The sequence below is a fragment of the Ursus americanus genome, chromosome 4, assembly GCF_024610735.1.
Source record: "Ursus americanus isolate L20-20 chromosome 4, mUrsAme1.1.p, whole genome shotgun sequence".
Classification (NCBI taxonomy): Eukaryota; Metazoa; Chordata; class Mammalia; order Carnivora; family Ursidae; genus Ursus; species Ursus americanus.
This window is the reverse complement of record NC_142130.1, coordinates 72,742,014-72,760,273: the sequence shown is the minus strand read 5'-3', so window position 1 is coordinate 72,760,273 and position 18,260 is coordinate 72,742,014. Positions and strand designations below refer to the sequence as shown.

The 18,260-nt window shown below is 35.7% G+C and overlaps 1 protein-coding gene and 1 non-coding gene across 9 annotated transcripts in view; one reads left to right on the top strand and one right to left on the bottom strand.

Annotated features, from left to right (window-relative positions):
- Positions 1-18,260, top strand: part of NRIP1 (nuclear receptor interacting protein 1) — a 101,084-nt gene that overhangs the window by 29,651 nt on the left and 53,173 nt on the right. For 7 of the 8 annotated variants that reach the window (XM_087861729.1, XM_045785446.2, XM_087861733.1 and 4 more), the window contains one exon: positions 17,188-17,298. The gene's annotated coding sequence lies outside the window, so the exon portion shown is untranslated. Of the gene's footprint in view, positions 1-16,114; positions 16,291-17,187; positions 17,299-18,260 lie in introns of all 8 variants that reach the window. The other variant, XM_087861732.1, reaches the window with a different exon arrangement.
- Positions 10,121-10,223, bottom strand: LOC123784450 (U6 spliceosomal RNA). Its single transcript, XR_006777446.1, has one exon. It is a non-coding gene; the product is annotated as a U6 spliceosomal RNA (small nuclear RNA).

Below are 18,260 nucleotides of genomic sequence, written 5' to 3'. Positions count from 1 at the left end.
AGAGAAAACAATTGGTGAAACCCCAAATGGACTTGCTTTTTCTCTCATTGTATAGTACTTAGGGGTTTTTAAAGTGATCTCTGCCTACATATCCAGGTTAAAAAAGTTTTCAGTATAAAGTATAAGTTTGTAAAGTGACTCACCACATATGCAAGTACTTCAAAATGCATGCCCTTAACTACTGTTTGAATTTTTATAGGTTTGTAGTTTTGCTGACTCGAGGAAAATAAAAGCCCTAGTGCCAGTTTTTACTGGGTCAAGATTTATTTTAAAGTATCAACATTTCCTTAGCGTTTTGATACTTACAAAAGTCTTGAAGATTTTCCTGCAAAAAGACTTGGGGCGCCTGGGTGGCTCAGTCGTTAAGCGTCTGCCTTCGGCTCAGGGTGTGATCCTGGTGTTACCAGATCGAGCCCTACATCAGGCTCCTCCACTGGGAGCCTGCTTCTTCCTCTCCCACTCCTCCTGCTTGTGTTCCCTCTCTCTCTGGCTATCTCTTTCTCTGTCAAAAAAATAAATAAAATATTAAAAAAAAAAAAGAAAGGCTTAACAGACTTTATTCCGGTAAGGAAAATTCAGAGGGCTTATGCCATCGTAGTAGGAAAAGCAATATATTTGGTGAATTTGTTTGTAGAAATTGCCAGAAGCCAGACTATCCTAGAGAAGTATTTTTGTTTAAAGAGGAAAGGACTAGTAATTATATTTGTACAGTTCCAGGTACAGAAAATTTGACCTGTGATTTAAAAACAGACTGTTAGTCTCTCATGAAATGATCAGGAGATGGGCGACCAAGGCAATTGGTCTGACGCTGTGGAGGCTTCATTCAGGAGTGGTTTGTGCCGTGCATTACAGGAGCACACGGAGCTGGATTTGAATCCCGGGTCTGCCCTTACCTGTTGTATGACTTTGGGCAAGTCAGTCCACTGCTCTGAGCCTCGTTTCTTCATCTGTAAAGTTGAATAGTATCTATTTTATAGATAATGATTAAGTGAGATAATATATGACTTAGTACGATTGTAAAATACTGGCATTTACTTGCCATCTTAGTTAATAAAAATTAATTATAATGGCTGGGAATTAACCCTCTAAATAGTAGTTTTAAAAGCTTGCATTCCTAAAGAGTACACTTCTAGGGCGCCTGAGTGGCTCAGTCAGTTAAGTGTCTGATTCTTAATTGTGGCTCAGGTCATGATCTCAGAGTCATGAGATCGGGCCCCTCACGGGCTCTTCGGCTTAGTGTACAGTCTCTTCCTGAGATTCTCTGCCTCTCCCTCTGCCCTTCCCTCCCCCACGTGCATGTGCACGTGCTCTCTCTCTCATCTCAAATAAATAAATAAAATATATAAAAAAAAAGAGAGCGTACACTTACCACGATGAGCACTGAGTAATGTACAGAATTGTTGAATCATTATATTATACACCTGAAACTAATATAACACTGTGTTAACTATACTGGAATTAAAAAACTTAGTTAAAAAAACTTGCATTCCATGTTGAGAGTCATTAAAGTATAAAATATATTTGAGATTTCTTTAAAATCTTTAGGAAACCACATTAGAGTCATAGCAGTGTTTATAACTAATGGATTGAATTTGATAAGGATTGAGACACTGGTGTGTTTTGAACAAGTCTGAATCCTAACTCTGCCACCTCCTTTGTTGACTTTAGATGATTAGATGACTGATCATCTTACCTCCTAAAGCTCAGTGTTCTCATCTGTAAAATGGGGATAACTTTATAGGGTTGTTTTGAGAACTGAAAGAATGAAACCATAGAAAGCGTTTAATGTCATTCTTGGCACAGTAAGTTTTAATTATTCTTGTTAGTCCATAGACAACCTTTTGGACATGGCCTTGAGTACATGTGAGAAATATAGCCTGAATTTTTTTTGATGTAGTAGTTAATGTTGGAATTTTGGAATTAATGCCTTTTTTCCCATTTGTATAATATTTATCTAGTTGACTTAAGAATAAAATACTAAAATATTTTGAATCTCATGTAGTCCAAATAGCTCTTAATTTATATTTAGAAAAACACATTTTTACATATCATCTGCTATAGTCTGAATGTTTATTTTCCCGTCAAAATTTGTATGTTGAAATCCTAACCCCCAAGGAGATGGTATTAGGAGATGGAACCTTTAGGAGGTGATTAGATCGTGAAGGTGGAGCCCTCACAGTGGGATGAGTTTCCATATAAAAAAGGCCTGAGAGAGATCCCTTTCCCTTTCTGCCATCTTTGGTATAGTGAAAAGATGGCCATCTATGAACCGGAAAGCTAGATTCTCCCTGGATACTGTACCTACATTTACCAGGATCCTAGACTTACCAGCCACCAAAACTGTGAGAAATAAATTTTTGTTGTTTATAAGCCACCCAGTCCATGGTATTCTGTTATAGCAGCCTGGATGGACTAAGACAGCGTCCATTTTTTGAACAGTCTTTGGCTGTGTACTTTTAATCCAGTCTTTATTCTTGTTTCTGCTTTCCTTCTTGCTTCGTTGCCTGAGAGTGACCCAAGGAGAAGCAGGGAAAGCAGGAAGAGGCTGGATTGTCAATAGATGATCAGATGTACTCAGATATACGCTTAGGACTAAAGACCTCAGTTAAATTGATTCATGAATACTTTTTGAAGTATTAGCAATAATTTTTATTGCTTTTTTACTATTGTAGAATATGCTGAGAAGGTTTTAAAGGAAATCTCTACTTTTCCCACCATCCTTCAATAATTTTTTTCAGAGCCATAATTCATCCAGTAATTTTTCAAAGTGACAGCTAATAAAAGATTGGTAATTAGTTACATATATTGCAGGTATTTATTAAGTATAGAGTTAAGTTTATGCTATATAAAGTTAATTTTTTATATCTTCTCTTTGGTGCCCATTATGTTTAAAGGAAGTTATTTAATGGTATAGGGATTTTACATCTGTGGGAATTTTCTAAGTTTATAAGACTTTAATGAGGAGACACTATAGTTTGGTAGGTTCTAACAGTGAGAACTTGAAGAGTTAGAGTTTTGGGTAGATAAAGCTTTGGCTTTGTTACTGACTAATGGTTTGGCTTTGAGTTAAGACCAAAACCTGATGACTATTAGCCCTTGGACTCAAACCATTACTGAGTCACAAGATCCCCCTTCCCTTCAAATCTGGAATTACTTCAAGAATGAAAGGGAGCATCTGAGATGAATGAAGGTGTCCCCCCAACTGCCTGCCGGTGTGTGTACACACACATACACAGGAAGTGTAATTATTTATGTTTAATTCATCATATCCTGATTTTGTGTGGGCTTGAGGCCTCCCACATCCCTCCTTACCACCTAACTTCCTGTCTCGCTCCTTCCCTTTCTTCCTTCCTTTGGGTAAGTACTGATAGTTCTGCAGATCCTGGTTAGGCAGATAGTGGTTTAGAGCACAATTTACTATTTAGTTATTTCAAAGCTCTATATTTGGATTGCCTTTGTTTTGGTCATATGTTTCTTTTCAACTCTTAATTAAGAGCACACTGTTTATAAATTAATTCTTGTGAGAAAATATGACTCATCTTGAGAGATCTTGTTTTATTAATGTCATATGACATGTTCTGTAGGCATGCAGCATAAAAAAGGGGAAAAACACCTGACATCCATCTCCATCTTAGTTTGATTAATACATTGCAGGAAACTGTGACTATTTAAAAGTTTTTTTCTGCATTAATTAAAATATAAGTAATTAGACCTTACTTAAAATAACTTAAACAATGAGGGATAAATATCCTACCCAACATGAAGTTTAGAGTACAGGTAGCTAATTAATTGTCATAATGGTGTTATCAGCAACCCACATGCTATTTTCCATTTCTCTACTCCGTTGTCTTGAGTGTTTTGGCAATCTTTGGTTACAAGGTGGACATTTTTCCGTGCACCTTTTTTTTTTAAGTGAGAAAAACATTTCCTAGTAAACTTCTTTGGCCGTAATTGCGTCACATGCCTATGCCTAAACCCCTGACTGGCAGAGTAAATTACTTGTCATAGTGGCTTGACCTAATCAGGACTCACCTCCTAAGAGGAAGACAGTGAGTGTTCTGCCAGCAAGTGAGAAGGGGGAGGCTTGTCTTTGAGAGGGCTACCGAAGTGGACGACACAGCTAGGAAAGGTCACAGTTTTGTTAATTTCTGCAAGCTTCCTTGTGGGATCACAAAATATAGACAGGCATGCCTTGATTCATTTGATATATGTTTATTATCTACTGTTTTCTAGTTATTCTCTGTCCTAAGGATAGAGCAGTGACCAAAAAGGGGAAAAATTCCTGCCCCCTTGAAGCTTACATTCTATTGATGAAATAGACAAACAGTAGACAACAGTACAACTTCCTGATACCTTACGAACAGTGCAAAGTAAAAACTGAAGCAGAGAAGGGAGCATGGGAAGGTCTGGGGCAGAGGTGTATGAAATTTTAGATTATGTCCAGGGAATGTCTCACCCAGAAGATGACTTAAATAAAGGCTGAGTTGATGTGATACATACAGCTCTCTGGGGAGAAGAATATTCTAGTCAAAGCCCCCATGGGTACATGAGGGAGAGTCACAGGAAGTAAGGTCAGAGTGGGGAACCACTAGACAGTTTTGAACAAAGGGGTGACACAATAAAACATGTTCACAGAATCACTTTGGCAGTTGTGTTAAGTAGACCAAAGGGCATTAGAAGCAAAAGTGGGAAAACCAGTCAGGAAGCTCTTGTAATAATCCAGGAGAGATGATGGTGATTTGAATGGGGGCATTGAGAAGTAGTTGGATTCTAGATATTTCCAAGGCAACGCCTGTGGAATTTGCTGACAAATTGGATGTGGCCTGTGAGAAGAGGAGAGGCATCTAGGATAGTAGCCAGGTTTTTAGCCTGAACAATTAGAATGGAGTTGATATTATCTGCGATGAGGAAGAACAGGGACTCAGTTATTGACATGTTTAATCTGAGATGTCAGATAAACAATTTATAGATGTCAGATGGAGATATCAAATAAACTTTTGGGTATATACATATTTCCTGAAGATGGATCAATACATATTTTTTAAAAGAATGACATTGGTCATTAATAATAGGGAATGGCTTTTAAAAGAATATAAATTAAAAAAAAACAATTAGGAAATAATAGGAAACGGAGAAATAAAAGTGTATATGGGGAGGGATATTTTACGTTTCGTTGAACAAATACAGGGAAATATTGGAAGTAGGTTTAAAATAGACTAATGAAAGAAACATTTATACACTCAGCATTTCTTTAGTGCCCACTATATTCTAGTTTCAGAAATTGCATACAAATATATTTATTCTCTCAATCAGCACCAGATTCCTGAAGCCCCAACCTTCGTCAAAAATATACATAGAAAGTGAAATGCACCACAAGGACCAATGGTGTGGATTTAGTTTTTGTTCGTTCCCTTGATAACATGATGCAACAATTCCTCTAAAGGACGTCTGTTGTTAACCGAGAGGCTGTTGTTTCCACCCCAACTTCCTCAGTATTACGTAAGCAGCCTAGAGTTAAGACTCAGGCGTGATATTCAATAGTGATCCAAGCCAAGAAATACACACACACACACACACACACACACACACACACACACACTATATATATATACATATGTTTCGGGATGAGTGGCTTTCTTTTGAAGAAGAATTAGTCCAAAATGCCTTTTAACCAGTATATTAAATTTGTTTGCATTTAACAAGGATGTGGCACATAGCTAAAATTTTCAGTCTGTATCACATAAAATGCTGAGAAGCACCTTATAAAGTACCTTTTATATTATAGGTACTCAATAAATATTTAGATGGAAAATTTGATTTAGATCATTAACATTTCTAACTTATTTTTAAACTTTTAAAAATACTATGATGCATGAAGTAAGTGTTGCTTGATAATATGTGCCTTACCTATGATGCAAGGTTGTTGAGAAAATTGAATTACTGTGGGTTTTGTCAGATAAAAGTATTGTGTAATAAATATAAGGGGTTGTTTATTGGGCAAAGAAATTTTGTTCTTGAAGATGGGTTAGATTTTTTCATCACACTTTTGGCCAGTCAGGGTGAGTATATGACCACTAGCCTATATGACCAATGAGGGGAAATGCTTATAATTAGAAAGGAAATACTGTTTGGGCAGACCCTGAAGTATATTAAATTACTTCAGTTTGCCTATTTCTCCTGTTAAGTAATTTTTGCAAAATGACCATCTCCCATGAGAGAGTTCTGCAAATTTGCAGTAATTAAGCAAGCATTTATGCTAGTTTTGAGACCAAATTGATGGTAGATATGAATTAGCCTCATTCTTTGGTTGACCAAGCTCTAAGTTTTTATCTACAAGTCTACCTTCCAGTTCTATGGAGTCTATCTCTTGCCTTTGCTTTTGTTTTTGAAGAGGAGATTTAGGAAAATGCGTTACCCAGCAATAGCATTTGTTCATGTGTGCGAATTAAGATGCTTACCTAAACAATATTCTTGTCGAAGTAAAACTCTATTTTGCTAAACCGTGGCGGCTTATTTTTTATTATGCAAGCAGGAATATATATTATAAAGTGTAATATTAAGATGATCTAGCAAGAATCCACCAACCAACATGGAACCAGAATTTTACTGATAAAGTATGTGTCTATCAGCATATGCCTCTTCTTGCCTGTAGCGCTGCCCTACTGCCCTCCGTGACCCCCAGTCACTCTTCAATTTTGTTAGTCATTTACTTTTTAATAATACTGCTTTTATCACATGGATCTTTAAGTAATATGCTGTTCAATTTTACTTTTTTGTAAAGTTTTTTAAAAATGGTAGCGTTCTGCATAAAGTCTTCTGAGACTTGCTTTTTTTGTTCATTGTGGTTTTTTGAAATTTATTTATTATTGTATGTAGTTTGTAGTTCATTTATTTCACTGCCGAGTAATACTTCATTGTATGAATTTATTTATTTTCCTATTGGTAGATACCTGGATTATGTTGCTGTTGGGTATTTTTGTTTGCCTGTTTTCTTTCTTATATCTATATTGAAGTTGATATATCTGTACATTGATACAGATATATTTTTGCTATTACAAGCACTGCTAATGTCTGCATTCTTTTATTTGTGCTCTGGTGCACATGTGTAAGACTCTGGAATATATACATAAGAGTAGAGGTGTAGAGAATTATGAGTATTATATGAGTATATTAATCAATTATACAAATTAGTGCTGATTGTTTTCCAAAATCATTGGACCAGTTTATATACCACCAGTAACACCACAGAAGCTCCCAGTGAACCAAATCATTGCCAAAACTTGGAAATTTCAGGCTACTTAACTTTTCCCAATATAGTAGCTACAAAACAGCATCTTATTGTGTCTTCATTTGTTTTTCTGTGATTGCTAATGAGGTTGAACATCTTTTCATGTGATTACTCACCACCGGTATTTTTCTTGCATGAGTTGCTCGTTTGTATCTTTTGTCCATCATATTCTTAAAACTCTGCATTAAATATATTTATTTTTTAAATTTAAAAAATTTTAAATAACACAATGAAGAAGAAAATTTTTCCCCTGAAGATTTGATGTGATGCCTCATCACCCCTGAATAAATGAGTGTATATTTCCTACAAACAAGGACATTGTCCTATAAGCCACAATAAAGCCATCAAAATCAGGAAATTAGCATTGATGCATTACTACCATCTAATCCTCAGATCTCATTCAATTTTCACAAGTAGTCCCAATAATGTCCTTTATAGCAAAAGGATCTAGTTTAGAAGCACGGCTTGTATTTTACTTGTCACATCTTTTCAGTCTCCTTCAATCTGGAACAGTTCTTCAGTCTTTGTTTGACTTTCAAGACCTCGGCACTTTTCAACATTCTACTGTATAAGCCACTTATTTTATAGAATGTCTCTTCCTTTATGTTCGTCTGCTGTTTCCTAACGATGGCATGCAATTATGAACATTTGGCAGGAATATCACAGATGTTACGCTGTGTCTTCTCTTTGTATCTTGTCCGGTGACACATGATTTTCATTTTGACCCATTACTGTTTATGTTAACTTGATTACTTGATTAAGATGGTAATTTCTCTACTGTGAAATTACTCATTTTCCCTCTGTGTTTAATAATTGTTTTGGGCAGAGGTACTTTAAAACTATGTGACTGTCTCCTTCCTCATCAAACTTTCATTTAATTGACTATATCAGTACGAGTTCGTGCTTCCGTCTTTCATTCAGTGAGCTATCATCAGTAACTGTTGTTATTTATTTTGATGCCCATCCTTGCCCCGATTTAGCCAGTGGGATTCCTTTAAAGGTGGCTTCTGTGTTCTTTTGGCGTGTCATTCATCAGTCATGCTGCTGCCTCCAGTTTCATTCCTACTCTATAGAGTTTAATCACATTTTCTCCCTTTTTCTATATCCCATTCTCTAACGGTAAGAAACTTGCCTATCATTAGCCTAAATTTATTTACCTCATTTGCCCAGTTCCACTGTATGTACTCAATCTGCCATACACATTGCACCCTACTCCCCAAATTCTATTTAAGCTTTGAAGGCACTTCATGTGGAAGCCCCCTTCACCCTGTTTGGATTCCTATACTCCTGCATGTATAGCACAGTGCATCTTTTTATGGGCACCCTTCTCCCCCTGATCAGTCATTGACATCTGCCATTAGATCACTGCTCTGTGGGTCCTGCTCAACCCACATCACTCTGCCAAAGCTTGGACTCTGACTCCCACACCTCACGGTTCCCTCCATTCCAGCACGGGTACCTGCCTCATCCTGCTGAGGCCCTCACACCCCTAATCGGGGACACTTTTTTGTATTTTGCCGATTTTTATTTTAAAGCTTTTATTCACTCATTCATTCATTCATTTATTTGAGAGAGAGGGAGGGAGTGTACGTGCACCCGAGCATGAGCAGGGGAGAAGCAGTGGGAGAGGGGGAGGGAGAGAATCAAAAGCAAACTCCCCAGTGAGCGTGGAGCCCTACACAGGGCTCTGTCTCATGACTCTGAGGTCATGACCTGAGCTGAAGTCCAGAGTCGGAGACTTAACCAACTGAGCCACCCAGGCGCCCCTGCATTTTGCCTATTTTTAAATAAAATGTTACAGGATACACACACGTGCGTACGCACACATATTCAGGGTACTGTAATTTTTTTTGGCAATGTGGTATTGTAGTTAATCTTTTTTTATTTTTCCTTGTTGTATTTATTGATGAATGGAGCTTTTAAATTATAATGTAGTTGAATTTATTAATCATATGCTTATGGTTAGCCCTATTCTGTGTCTGAAGTTTTAAACCTTCCATACTCTGAGTTCATAAAGATTGTCTCTTATGTCTTATTTAAAAATATTAAAGACTAGTCTTCTCAACTTAAAATTGTAATCCTTCTGAAATTTATTTTTTATATGTTACATACAAGGGATCCCGTTTCTTTTTTTCCCCCCAAATGAATAACCAATTCTTTCAGCACTGTTGAATGATTCCTCCTTCCTTCAGTGATATGTTGTGACTTTGTTAAATATTGTTTTTCTTAGATCTGAAGGTCTGTTTCTTTTCCAGCAGTCAGTTTGTCTCTTTTCTGGAAGCACACTAACTTCTTTAGTACAACTTTATAATAAATCTCAGTATAGGCAGGAAAAGTTCCCTACTGTATTCTGTTTCTGGTTGGACAGCTTGTCTGTTTGGGCTTTGTTGCTCCATTGTAAGTTTTAGAATCAACTTATAAAAATTTTTAAATTTTGATTGGCATTGTGTTAAAATCAGTTGACTTTAGGGAAAAATTGTCATTTTATGATACTGAGTCTTTCTATCTTGAATATGGTATGTCCTCCTGTTTATTTAGGTTGTATTTAAAGTCTTCCAATAAATTTTCAAGTTAACTTTTATTCTTTAGGTACATTTTGTTGTTGGATATTTTTTAAATGTTATTTTCTGTTTGTTACTGGTGCATAAAAATGAAGTTGATTTTTTAAAAGTGATTTATATTAGCCACAATGAATTGAACACTAACATACCTGTTGAGAAAAATGTTAGACATGCTCAAAAGCAAATAAACAGGATCTGAAGTCCAGATTTTTACTCTGAAATTACTTTTGATATTTCATTAAATCCTAAGTCAATAATAATTTTTTTTTTTTTAAATATGGAACACTTCACGAATTTGTGTGTCAAACTTGTGCAGGGTCCATGCTGTTCTTCTCTGTATTGTTCCAATTTTAGTATATGTGCTAAGTGAGCACAGTAGTCACCGTTTTTAATAGATTTATTGAGGTATGGTTCACGTACAATACAGTTCACCCATTTAAAGTGTTATTTATAGTCACACAGGTACACAACCAACACCACCATCTAATTTTTGAACATTTTCATGACATGACCCTAAAAAGAAACCTCATACCCATTATCAGTCACTCCCCATTCCTATCCTTTCCCACTCCCAACCCCCAGGCAGTTACAAATCTATTTTCTGTTTCTGAATTTGCCTGTTCTGGACATTTCACATAAATGGAATCATACAGTACATATTTTTTTGTGACTGGCTTCTTTCACTCAGTATAATAATTTCCAAGATTCATCTGTGTTGTAGCCTGTATCAATACCTCATCCCCTTTTTTGGCTGGATAATATTTTCTCGTTGAATGTATCACATTTTGTTTACGCATTCATCTTTTGATAGACACCTAGACTGTTTCCCGTTTTTGGCTATTATGAATAATGCAGTTATGAGCATGCATATACAGATTTTTATATGGACATAAGTTTTCATTTCTCTTCTATTTATACCTAGGGGTTAGAATTTCTGGGTCATATGGTAATTCTGTGTTTAACTTTTAAGGAACTGCCAGACTGTTCTCCTTAGCGGTTGTACCATTTTACCCTTCCACCAACGATATGTGAGAGAGATGAACAGTCATCTTAAAACTACTTTTGCGTTCTCCAAAGACTAATTGTTATACATGAGGTTTATCTTTAGTTAAGATTATTATTTTAAGTAATAGGAGAAATGGCAATTTATTTTAACATCGGATTCATTTTAAAGCAATTTATGGGTCTATGTAAAATATATCCTTTTTATTTTTTATAGCCTGACTGAGATATAGTTTACATACTACACAATTCACCCTTTCTGAGCATTCAATATGATGATTTTGAGTCAGTTTATTTAGATGTGCAGCCATCACCACGGTCCAGTTGTAGAACATTTTCATCACCCCAAAGGGTTCCTTGATGCTTGTTGCAGTCAATTTCTGTTCCCTTCCTCTATCCCAGGAGATATCTGCTTCTCTCTAATTAATTTTGGCTTTTCTAGACATTTTACATATAAGTGGAATCATATAAATATATCTTTTATATCTAGCTTCCTTCACTAAGCATTATGTTTTTTAGGTTTATCCTTGTTGTATGAATTAATAACTTTTTTTTTTTTTTTTGGTTACTACTTTATGCTTATCCCTTTACCTGTTGATGGGTATCTAGGTTGCTTACAGTTTTTGGCTATTATGATTGATGCTGCTATGATCATTTGCATACAAATGACATATGTTTTCATTTTTCTTGGTTAGATACCCAGGGGTGAGATTGCTGGGTCATGTCGTTAAGTATATGAGTGTGCTGTTAAGAAACTGCCAACCTGTTTTCCATTTTATATTCTCATCAGCAGTGTATGAGGGTTGCAATTTCTCCCTATCCTCCCAAACTTTGGATTTTTCAATTTTAAAAATAATTATAGCTCTTCTAGTGAGTTGTTTAGTGGAATCTCGTGGTTTTATTTGCATTTCTCTCTTAGGTAATGATGATGAGCATCTTTTTGTATGTTTACTAAACATTCATGTATCTTAGGTGAAATGTCTTCATATCTTTAGCCCATTTTAAAAAAGTGTTTTATCCTCTTATTCTTCAGATCTGAGGGTTTTAATATGTTAGATACCATTTCTTTATCAGGTGTATGATTTGCAAATACTTTCTCTTATTCTGGGGCTTGTCTTTTATCTAAATTATGTCTTTCAAAGCATTTGATGAAGTCCAGTTTTTCCATTTTTCTTGTTTGTTTTTTTAACGAACTGAGCCTTTGTTGTCATATTTAAGAATACTTTCCCTAACCTAAAGTTACAAGATTTTTTCCTATGCCTCCTAGAAGTTTTGAAGTTTTAGTTCTGTAATTCCAGCTCTGGTCCATTTTAAGTTACTATTTTTGTATGTTGTGAAACATTTTTGCTTGTCTGTTTTTGTATGTGATTATCGACCTGTTCCAGCATCATTTGTTAAAATTCAAATGACCATGAATGTGAGAGTTTATTCTGGGCTCTACCCTATTTCATTATCTTATGTCTGTCTTTATGCCAATATCACACTGTGTTGGTTATTATAGCTTTATGGTAAGGTTTGAAGTTAGGTAGTGTAAGTCCTAAAGCTTTACTCTTCTTTTTCAGAATTGTTTGGATATTCTAAACCCTTATTTAGATATAAATAAAGATGTATATATCTTTCATATATATCTTAGAGTCAATTTCATATATATATCTTAGAATCAATTTCTACAAAAAAAAAGGCATGGTGGGATTTTGATAGATCAGTTTGGGGAGACTTGCCTTTTTTTTTTGGCTAAGATTTTATATTTTTAATTTTAATTCCAGAATAGTTAACATACAGTGTTATATTAGTTTCAAGTGTACAGCGTAGTAATTCAGCGATTCTATACATCACCCATGTTCATCACGACAAGTGCACTCCTTAATCCCCATCACCTATTTCACCCATCCCCCCATTGACCTCCCCTCTGGTAACTCTCAGTTTGTTCTCCATAGTTAAGAGTCTGTTTCTTGACTTGTCCCTATCTCCCTCTCTTTTTTTTTTTTTCCTTACTCGCTTGTTTTGTTTCTTAAAGTCCACATATGAGTGAGGTCATATGGTATTTGTCTTTCTCTGACTGACTTATTTCACTTACCATTATACTCTCTAGCTCATCCGTGTCATTGCAGATGGCAAGATTTCATTCTTTCTTATGGCTGAATAATATTCCATTATATATATTCTGCAACCTTTCTAAGCTTTTTTAGTAGCTTTTTTTTTAGACTTCTTAGAATTACCTGCATAGAAGATAATGTTGCCTGCAAAGAGTTTTAACATTTTCTTTTCCAATCTATGTGATGTCTTTCTATTTCTGGCCTTACTGCGGGGAGTAAACTCTCCGGTACAATGTTAAATAGTGGTGTCCAGAGCAGACCTCTTGCCTTTTTACCAGCATTATAGGGCAGTAGGGCAGAGCATTCAGTCTTTCACCATTAAGTATGGTGTTAATATAGGTGTTTGTCTCAGAAAGGAAGGGTTGTTTTCACACTGAAACAATTACGTAATATACCTTATTAATAGAATGAAAGGACAAGAACCTCCTGGGTATCTCAGTAGACACAGATAAAAGAAAATCAGGGAAACAGAAAACAAAATAAAGAGTTTAAACAAAAGAAGAGGTAGGGGGGAAGCTACTTTATGTAAAGTGATGAGGACAAGCTTCTCTGAGGAAATGGCATTAAAACTGATCTCTAACAACCTGAAGGTCCTAATCAGGCAAAGAATACAGTGAAGGGTAGTTCAGCACCTGGGATTGTACTTGTCTTCTTCACTTTATAATTCTAACACCTAGAATAGAGCCTGGCCCCTAAAATTTGTTCAGCTTAACAGATAGATGGTTGAGTGTCTTGCTTTCTTAGTATCGCATTCATTTTACCATATCTGTCATTAAATATTATTTGAAATTATATATTTTGATGATTGCATAATATTCTACAGAAATATTGCATTTCTATAACTATAACAGTTATTTAAATACTTTCTTATTCATGGAAATGCTTCCTGTCTTCATGATCCAAAACATCTGGCAAATTCAGTTCCACTGACTTGGGTTTAAGACTAATTTACTCATTTATTAATATAAGACAGTTCTAAGATATTAATCTATGGGAGTAGTTTCCTTAATATTATCTTTTTGCTAACTTTTATTTAAATATTCTTTTAATTTATCTTTTATGTGATCATGTCAGCTCGAAAGCATTAAAACAATGCTTTAATAGAGACCACCCATTCTGGAATGTGGCAGAATATCAGACACAAATTGTGGCCTCTGGATATTTTTCTCTTTACAGGGAACGTATGGACTCATAAACTTCATATACCATTGCTAAGTATTTTGTACTACCTGAACTGAGACCATCGTAGGTGGGTTACACTAGAGAAAAGTCAGATGTCTGTTCAGAGAACTGCCAAGGCCCCATCTTTGTTGCAAGTGAAAAATATACCAGAGTTTGAATTCCACTGTAAGCTTTACTGGTTTTATGATTTGGGGCAACTAAACTCAGGTTTCCCATCTAGAAAGTGGGGTTGATAATAGTCATCTCATAGGGTTTTGTTTTAAAGATCATGTATATAAAGAGGTTAGTGGAGGGGCACCTGGGTGGCACAGCGGTTAAGCATCTGCCTTCGGCTCAGGGCGTGATCCCGGCGTTCTGGGATCGAGCCCCACATCAGGCTCCTCCGCTATGAGCCTGCTTCTTCCTCTCCCACTCCCCCTGCTTGTGTTCCCTCTCTCGCTGGCTGTCTCTAACTCTGTCAAATAAATAAATAAAATCTTTAAAAAAAAAAAAAAAAGAGGTTAGTGGAGGGTCTGATACACAGTAAGTGCCCAGAAAACAAGGGCTACCGTTAATTACCTTTTAAGTCCCTGGCAGTCGTGGGGGTGTTGGTAGGAGTGCTAGTTGTAAGGGTTCCTTATGCTTCAAGGCTTCATTAGCAGATGCTGACCAGCTTGTTAATAATGTGCCTCTGAAGATGTTTACTGATATTTTTGTGAGGAGTTGGTCGTTTTCTTCGCTGAATATACTTAGAGTGGTTTGAAGACCGTTTCTTGTCTGCACATGTCCCAAAAAAGATTTGGCCCCCAAAGGTGCTATTTCAAAACACTATTAAGTTAGATCTCTTGACATCAACTTGTAAGTCACTCTTTGTAGCATTCATAAATATAGTTATTGTTACTTTCTTTTACCCGCTTTAAAATAAAGGGCAATACTTTTGTTTTTCTTCCGCAAGAGGGAAAGAAATGCAACTGAAAACTAAATGATTGAATTCTGCTTGAATTTCATTGCTTTAGTAGGTAATGTTGACAAGGGGCAGGATGGGGTTGCCAGGGTATATAGCCTCTGGGGTTGGGCCCTGGCGATCTAGGAAATCCCTGCGGGCCCCCAGCAGATTCTAATAGGAATGCTAATACGATTGCAAATACGGTTATTTTTAAATTCATGTATAAATCACTGCCTTCTAGTTATAAATAATCAGAAGTGATTGTTCCCTATTCCTCTTAGAATTCCTATCAGAATTTATAGTCAAGGCTCAATTTAAATCCAAGATTTGTAATTTTGGGACATGACACCTAACTGGCCCTGCTCATTGTCTGTTTCCCCTCTATAAAATGGGATAATGCCTTCTCTGCTCGTTTCACTGAGTTATGAAGATCAAATGAGGTCATGTCCATGAAAGCGCTTTGTAAAGCACGTAGCTTACTAATTATGACTCCAGTTTATCCTGTCAGACCTGCCCTTTTCTCACGACTGTTTGGTAGGTCACTGGTGGAGGTGACGTGATGGCTCAGAGCTCTGCAATGTGCACGACCTCTGAGGAGTGTTTGACTTGTACCAGGGAGTGGACAGTTGTGGACTGTTGGTATTTTCAGCCTTTAATTTGTTTTATTTATTACCAAAGTAATACATGTTTATTATAAAGAAACTAGGAAATATAAATCAGCAAAGAGGAAAAATAAAAATTACCTCTAAATGCAGAAATAATTGCTACATTTATTTTCATATACTTTTGAAACAAATTCAGCTATACTGAACATAATGCTCTGTTTCCTACTTTTATCACTTAATATATATTATATGGAATGATAAACTATAATTTTTTATGTTAGTGGCTACATAGTATCCCACCACATAATATACCAGAATTTATTAAACTTGTCTCAAACTTGTTATTTTGACATTTAATGACTGTTTTCACATTTTTTTTACTATTAGTAACAGTGTATATTATCACATCCTTATGGCTAAACACTTGTATATATCCTCGCTTTTTTTCTCATTAGGATAAATCCTAGACTTGGAATTGCTACATCAAGGGGAATGCGACATTTTAAGAAGTTTAATATTTTATAGCTTTATTGAGTTATAACTGACATCTAATAAACTGGACACGTTTAAGGTTTACAGTTTGATCAATTTTGAATATGTATACACGCATGAAACCGTTGCCACAGTTAAGGTAATGTCCTTTTGTAATCCCTCCTTCCAGCACCTTCCCACCCCTCTATCCCCAGGTAACCACCAAAATGTTTTCTTTCCCTGTGGATTACTTTGCATTTTCTACAGTTTTATGCAAATGGAATGACACACTGTGTGTTCCTTTTTGTCTGGCTTCTTGCCCTCAGCATAATTATTTTGAAACTCATCCATGCTGTTGCTTGTATCAGTCGTGCATCCTTTTTTGGTGCTGAGTAGTAAATATGCTGTTGTATGGGTATACCGTAATTCCTTTACCTACTGATAGGCATTTGAGTTGTTTCCAGTTTTTGGCTGTTTAACATAAAGCTGCTTTGGAGATTGGTGGACAAGTCTGTCTGTGGACATAAGGCATTTGATATTTATCATCAGTTTTGTGCTACAAGGTTACATAGGTAGTATTTTGTAACAGAAAAAAAGCTTAATATGAAAAAACTATTCTTCCTCTTTCCTTTTTAGTTTCTTTCCTTTCTTTCTTTTTCTCTCTCTCTCTCTCTCTTCTTTCTTTCTTTCTTTCTTTCTTTCTTTCTTTCTTTCTTTCTTTCTTTCTATACCTTTGGGAGAATTTAGAATTTCTAGATGTAACTTAATTGGATTAATTTGACAGAAATTTGGACTTAAGAGAGGTTAATAAGCACATCCTAGCAACTATAAACCTTATTCACAGTTTGTTGTCTTGAAACATCTACTTTGAGCAAATGTATCATCTAGAAAGCGAAAGTTACATAGTTTCCTTTAATGAATGGTTCATATTTCATAAAACCATATTTCTCTGTTAAATGGCTACTTCTACAATGAACTTGAACAAGCAAAGATAACTGGAGAAAGTTTACAGAATGTCACAAAAGATATTCCAGAATCTGGTTTTCCTTTTCCTCAGGTGCACACTAGACCGAAGGGGAATCTGAAGACTCCGGATGACAGAGCTACTTTTCAACAGCCTTCTCCATTTCCTTTCTCAGAAAACAGAGACAAACCTCAGAAACAGATGGTGAGAATATTTTTATATTATCATGGTGATTTTAACATATTTTGGAGAATCCTTTCTTAGTGATAAATTAGCTTGTAATCACCAGATTTATGTTTTGTGTGTTATCTGTGCAAATCATTTCATTAGGCACAGTGTGGTTTAAAACAAAAAAAGTGAATAAGATACAATCTTAAGGTACAGAGAAACGATAAGTATAGATAAATAAATTTCATCAAGCAGTAGAAAGAGCTTAAATGCCATAAGAAAAGACACAAAAAATACTCTCCAGAATTCAGAGGTGTAGATTACTTCTGGAAAGGGGGAATGGGAAGCTTGAAATCAGAAATAGTGTTTGTGTTGATGATACTTAATTTGTTTTTACCAAAAACCAGAGAAAATGGACAGTTAATATAAAACCTGAAATAGCAATCTGATTTTAGATAAAAAGTTAATTATTGTTTTGAGGAAAAATAGAAGCATGTTTGGTTATTGTGGGTTTATTATACTCTAAGTCAGTGATTACTTTTTGAATTATATAAAATGGTTTCCTCTTATAGGGCAAATAGTACATTAGCATTTCTGAGAAGTGATAAAATAGTCTGATTAAATTAACACAAGTAGGTGGGCAGTACAACAGAAAGAGATGGGTGAGTGGTTAATTCTACTTGGATTAACACTCCTGTTATCTAGTATAGCTACAACCTAAATCAATTTGTCATGTCTTAAGCTCTTGGACTTTGTGCTGCTTACGCCTGGCAGAGAAGCACTCCAAGTAAACTGGGAAAGGACATAGTGATTAATTATTGTGCTCATAATTAGTTGTGAAGAGTTCACTTTCAATTAGCTAGCTGAAAACTCTTGTTAGAAGAAAGCAGATAGGATATCCTAAAATTCACGGTGTTTTAATGGATCCTTATGGTTCTAAAGGGGGTTGGCAACTTTGGGCCAAATTCTTTATCTTAGGTGTCATGTTGTTGGCACAG